Raw genomic sequence first — 6303 nt, forward strand, 5'->3', positions numbered from 1 at the left:
GCTTTACATTTTTAATCAGCTGAACAAAATGACGGGCTCCTCTAAATGAGAGCAGCCTCGAAAGACAAGAAATACTTGTATTTATTCTTTCTGGTTATATAAGCAGGCCATCCAGCAAAGCGGACACGCATACGATAAAGATTTCACCCAGTAAGTCTGGCATACTGTAGATAAGAGAGCAGAAGTAACAAACATGTTCCCTTTTGGGTGTTTCCCTAAAGTTATTGTGTTTTCTTGGGTGGGATAGGACATTGGGTATTTTCCTTGCTTGGCCTTTCATGACCCTGCATCCGGGACTTTGCAAGAGCCCAAAGACAGTAGGGCCATCTGCACATTCACAATTGATATTTCCTATAAAGGTAAAGGTAAATAAAAACAGTATCATTTGATATAACCAATCAGATGTGGCAACGTAATGATAATATAAGGACTAGTGTAAATAAACCAGCATGTTTTGTTCAAAGAAAGAGTGGCAGAGTTCGCTAGTTGTGTTATTTCAATTATAAGAATCTTAGAAAATGAACCTTATGAAGACAACATAATAAAAGGAAAACAACATTTATAGTTAGTTTCTGAAGCTTAAGAAATTTTGCTATACAAAGGTGTGTGGGTGAGAGAACGCAAGTGTACAAAGAACAGCTCTAGATATTTCCCCCCTTCCTTCTTATTATCTTCTTCCAGAAACCATACACAATTATTAGATGAAGCTGCTTTATGATTCATTACTTTTGCATACAGAGGATAATGTTTAAGTGTCTCATAAAAAAGGTGAGCTGTCAAACATTGAAAAGCTTTTGGGTTGATTAAATATGGTGCTTTCACTTATTAATCAATGGGTACGTTGATTAAAAAGCTCAAAGTTAGTCAGCTTGCTTGATCCTGACCCATATGAGGGTTGCATGGCTTATTTGGATCAGTACTTGGTGAATCTCCCCTTGAAAATTCCTTCTTTATACAAGCTATAATATTTAAAACAATATGATTGGTTCAGCACTGAAAGTGGCAAGATAGCTTTTCCTTACATGTTAGTTCTAGCTGTAGTTATTGGTGTGGCTGCAACCAGCCTGCGCACTCTTAAACCCTAAGAGCATTCTGAAAATGGAAAATATTGCATGAATTATAACATCATGTCATGTATACGTCATCATTCCAATATTATAATGTCTTGTAATGGATGCCTATGATTTTGAACAGACTGTCAATGATTTTTCAGCAAGTTTTCAAAGATTTGCAGTACAGCGTATTAACCATAAAGGTAAAGGTAAAGGTTCCCCTGCACATGCGTGCTAGTTGTTTCTGACTCTAGGGGCTGGTGCTCATCTCCGTTTCATAGCCGAAGAGCCAGCGCTTGTCCGAGGATGTCTCTGTGGTCATGTGGCCGGCAAGACTAGACGCCAAAGGCGCACGGAACGCTGTTACCTTCCCACCGTAGTGGTCCCTTTTTTTCTACTTGCATTTTTATGTGCTTTCGAACTGCTAGGTTGGAAGAAGCTGGGACGAGTAACAGGCGCTCACTCTGTTACGCGGCACTCGGGATTCGACCCGTGACGACCTTCTGATTGACAAGCTCAGCGTCCTAACCCACTGAGCCACCGCGTCCCTTAGTATTAACCATACTCCCCCAAAATTGATCATTTTTCTGAAGAACGTTAACAGTGAAGAAATTATTCTAAGTATTAAAATTAAAGAAACAGAATAATTCAGAATAGAAAAGGAAGTGAGAGTAGGACACCTATTATCCTCATGTCTCTTTAAATTTGACCTGAATGTATTGCAAGAATGACTGGTTTGGAAGAGATATCAGCTAGCATTAGATTAGGAGGCTGAAACACTAACAGTCTGAACTATGAAGGTTTGCACTTGAGTCAGATGCACTGAGGAGCTTCTGGGTTGAGAGGATTAGCCGGTGACATCACCGTTGCTGTGAGGAGGCCTAGCTGGAGGATCCTTTCATATCCCTGGCAGAATCTGGATTGAAAGACAAGAACTCAACGCTGCCCTACAGCAACTCTCAGGTCTCAAACTCAGACTTGCTTATCTCCTGCCCAGCATTCCAATCACTTGAGCCACCGGGCTCCTTTAACAATGTGGGTAACACCCACTTCCTTATCTAAAAGCTAAAGAAGATTTAGAAGACCTCATGTGAATGAAAAGTGGAAGGTGAAAAATATCTGGGCTAAGGTTATTATTAAGATGACAAATTCACAACAAGGGACAAACTTTTGGACCCGACTTTAGAATAAATAAAAAAATAAGCACTGTGCTGGACAGGAGATCAATCATAAGCAAACAGGCAATGACAAACTTTGACCATGAATGTTAAGCATTTTTATATGTCAACAAAGATCACAATAGTTAAAATAATGCTTATTTTTTTTCCCGGAGTGTGATATACAGCTGTGGAAGTTGGACATTGAGAAAGTGCAAGATAAAGAAGGTGAGTGCTTTTGAATTATGGATCTGGCAATGGTTACTTAGAGTACTATGAACCGTGAAAAGAAACAATCAATCTGGTCCAAACAGAGACTTATTGCTCTCTTGATGTGATGATCTGCAAGAAGAAACTCATATACATGTGTTGGGAGTAGATAAGAGACTAGGAAAAAATAGCTAATCTTGACAAGGTTGATGGAAGGGAAGAAGGGAAAGACAACTTATAATAAGAATAGATGGAATCAAGAGTTGTTTAAAGAACTATAAATTATTACTAGAAGAAGCTTATGATAGCTAGCATTTGTCTGTGCAGTGTATAGGAACTGAGTCTTGTTCATTGGCACACAATCATGTATAATAAGATATAGAGAATGTTCATTACTATAAGTATTAAGCAAAAAAATATATTAAAAAGTCTAGGATTCCAAATGTTGAGAAGCATAAAATATATTTATACTCTCTGAGCTTGGTTGTTTTCTTGAAGAGGTTTCATTATTCAGCTAGCACTGATGATGTTACCTAGTTGGGTACTGAAACTTCATCAAGAAAACAGCCAAGCTCAGAAGCACCAAGGGCCCCACAGTTCAATCCTGAATTACAAATACAGGTACAAACGTGTATATATTCAAAACTGCTAAATAAGGTTTTAACACATGGCTTCCTGTATCATCTCTCATTTTCTCTTAAGTGATTTCCCAGAGCTGTAGAGTGTCCTCACTACTTCTTTCTTTTTTCCATATTACCAGATGAAAATAAAGTTGAAAGAACCACCACCAGTGGGAAATTGCAAAGGGATCACTTGGAATAGCTACAGAAGAAGAGGATAGCAGCCAGTTCCTTGGTTCCAGAGGACAGAATGAAATCCTGTAAGCTGGAAGGCAAGACAAAGTCTGTATTCCCATCAGTAGGCAAATAATGCTTCATAGCTCAGGAGAAAAGAATTCACAGTATTTCCTCTGGGGATGAAACAAGTGATAAACTGTAATCCACAAAATTGTGGAGACACAGAGGAGGAATGTCATATACTCCCTTACGTGTGGAAGAAGCTTGAAACAACTTCCCTAGTTTTCAGAGGGCAAATTAGAAAATTTAGTAGTCATCACACAAGCAAGAGGGAATACACCAACAAATAAATGTACCGTATTTAACTATACAAAATTTATCAACACCCAGGGAATCACTGCTTTCAGGACTCATAGCAGAGACCGCAATGTAGAAATTATAGCACTCCCACACATACAATCAAAATTATGGATCTGGTATGTATTTGATATCTCTTCATAATAAAAAAGGAACAACTACAGAAGACACATGAAACAATCATAACATCTTCAAAGGAAAAAAAAATCATAAGTGAAGAAAACAATAACACACTATCCTTCTTGGATATCTTCACCAGCAGAAAAAAAACAGCAGCAAATTAGAAAAAGCCAAAAGTATTGAAAAACAACCGATATAACCAAGTGCTCCATTAGCAAAGTAACAACCCAACTTCTCACAAGAGGAACAGTGCAAGATCATTATTCAGACAACTCCAAATGCACTGCAGCAACCCAGAACACAAGAACAATGAAACACACCTTCTATAGATCTTCCAACAAAATGGATACCCATACAATTAATCAAAAAGTACCTGGCCCACTCAACACTTTATAGTACCATCAACACAACTATGGAAATGATAGCACTACCATACATCAAAAATATCACAAAAACAACCACTTGGCATCACTGTAGTATACAAACTAAAATCCTCCAAAACCTCTTAAGTAAGTCAAAATATCCAGCACCCATTGTCCTGGGTGACGGACATCAAACTCGCGGACGTGTCCGATTTGGGTCATTCTGTCCTGGTCCGGTTACTGCTCTTGCCGGGAAGGAATTTTAGTCGGGAGAATTTTCTCTTCCCTCCTTTCCTGCGGTTCGCTCGTGCTTCAGCTCTTAGTGACTCAGCTAGTGCTTCAGCTCAAAAGCAGTATCCCACCTTCGTTGCCACTGTTAAGTATCGTGGGTAGACCGATCAGGAACAGATGACAGGACAGCGGGTTAGTGCTCAGCTTTATTGTGGATGGAACAGACAGACTCTCCACAGCTCAGCTCCTTTAAATACTGTTGCCGGCAAGCCAGCAGCCAATCCACATTCTTAAAGGGTCCCGCCAGAATGGCCTGACCAATAGGACGGGAGTTTGACACCACCTGTTGTTGCCGGGTGTTACACAGCTGATGCCCGGCTGAGCTGTCAGTTTAACATATAACACTAAATATATAACAGATAGCACTACCATACATCAAAAATATCACAAAAAAACCACTTGGCATAACTGTAGTATACAAACTAAAATCCTCCAAAACATCTTAAGTAAGTCAAAATATCCAGCAGCCCCAAAAATAAAAACTGGAATCATCTATAACATACAGTGCAAAGACTGCAACAGCCGCTATGTAGGCTACACACAGACAGACTAGCAGAGCGCCTCCATGAAGATCCATTAGCAGTCAGAAGACACAGTGAAAACTTCTTAACCTCACAACTCACAGACAGGCTCAATCATAGTTTCAACATGAAAATTGTGACTATGCTACTGAGGCATTAACTCCCTCCCTCTGCTCCAAATTAAATTCAAATTAAAGTATCTCTTCTGTATTTTTGGGCCCTTGCAAAGTTCTGCCTATGTTTCTCTACAAGGTTTTGAGGTTCTTAGGGAAAATAATGCGAGATTTTGATATTCTTGTGAAAGACTTCAGACTATTTCATATACGTAAGCTCATGAGAAGTGATGACCTTATGTGATTTGGCTGATTTTTCTAAAAACATTTTTTTCCTGTTTGTGCTGTATACCACAATAGGACGATAACATGAGGATGGAATAGGGCAACCTGGCATGGCCAGCTTGCCATGGCCAATGCTCCATGGCCAGCTCAGTATGGTCAATTCGCTGCAGGACAATTCAACAATTCAAGTTAAGTATTTAAAATAATTAAGCAATTTTTATCATTCACATTTCATTCTGTCCCTCCTTTTACATCCTTTATTTAATGATTCTATTCCACCATTTCTTCAATATTAGTATAACTCTTGTCCCGTGGTGAGTTGTCCCACAATGAGTTGGTCACAGTGAGTTGGCCATGGCATGTTTGCCATGGTGAGTTGGCCACACTGAATTGTCCTAGAACCCATGAGGAGTGTATAAAAATGTTGCATAAATTACAATCTCATGTGGAAAGACAACAAATGCCATGTTTCCCATCCATTAGTATTATATTATCAGTGTCTTCTAAGAGACATCCTGTTCAGTAAACCATAACCCTGTTCAGGAAACTCTATCTATTCCTCACACATGTAACACTGGATGATTACTAAACAATGCTTTTGTTTTTAACAGTCTCTCAGATGGGGAATCCCACCTACCCAATAGACACATATTTATTCCCTTAAGTGTAGCTGAAATCAGGTTTCAGTTTTGCTTCGGTTCTTTGTTTGCTGTCAAAAAGGGTTAGGGTATTCTTAGTAGCCATTAAATTTCCTCTGCAATTATTTAAAAACAGAGAGAAAGGGGCCACCTCAGGATCTTGAATCTGAAGATTATGTTTTCTCAAGGACTTAGATTAATATTAATTACAGTGTTCAGCAGATTATTTAGAACTCCCTTGGAACTAATTCATTGCTCTGCTAACATATTTGCTTCAGTGATACATATTTATTTGCCTCTGCAGTTAAGTATGTTAGATTGGACAAAAAAGGGTTGCTCTGTTTCTAAGAAGGCAGTGCTAATTTGGTACTGACCTACCTTTTTCAGGCTGCTGGATTCTGTTTTATAGTTCTCATGTCCTCATTTTCATGGCTTGTCTTTTTTCCCATTCTGGATGGAT

General features: G+C 38.9%; 1 long non-coding RNA gene across 1 annotated transcript; it reads left to right on the forward strand.

Annotated features, from left to right (window-relative positions):
- The first annotated feature begins 706 nt into the window (after positions 1-706).
- On the forward strand, positions 707-4618 carry LOC310643613. The gene is made up of 3 exons (XR_014493102.1): positions 707-768; positions 2386-2437; positions 3180-4618. It is a non-coding gene; the product is annotated as an uncharacterized lncRNA (long non-coding RNA).
- The last annotated feature ends 1685 nt before the right edge of the window (positions 4619-6303 follow it).

This window comes from Vipera ursinii, assembly GCF_947247035.1.
Source record: "Vipera ursinii genome assembly, chromosome: 7".
NCBI classification, from domain to species: Eukaryota; Metazoa; Chordata; class Lepidosauria; order Squamata; family Viperidae; genus Vipera; species Vipera ursinii.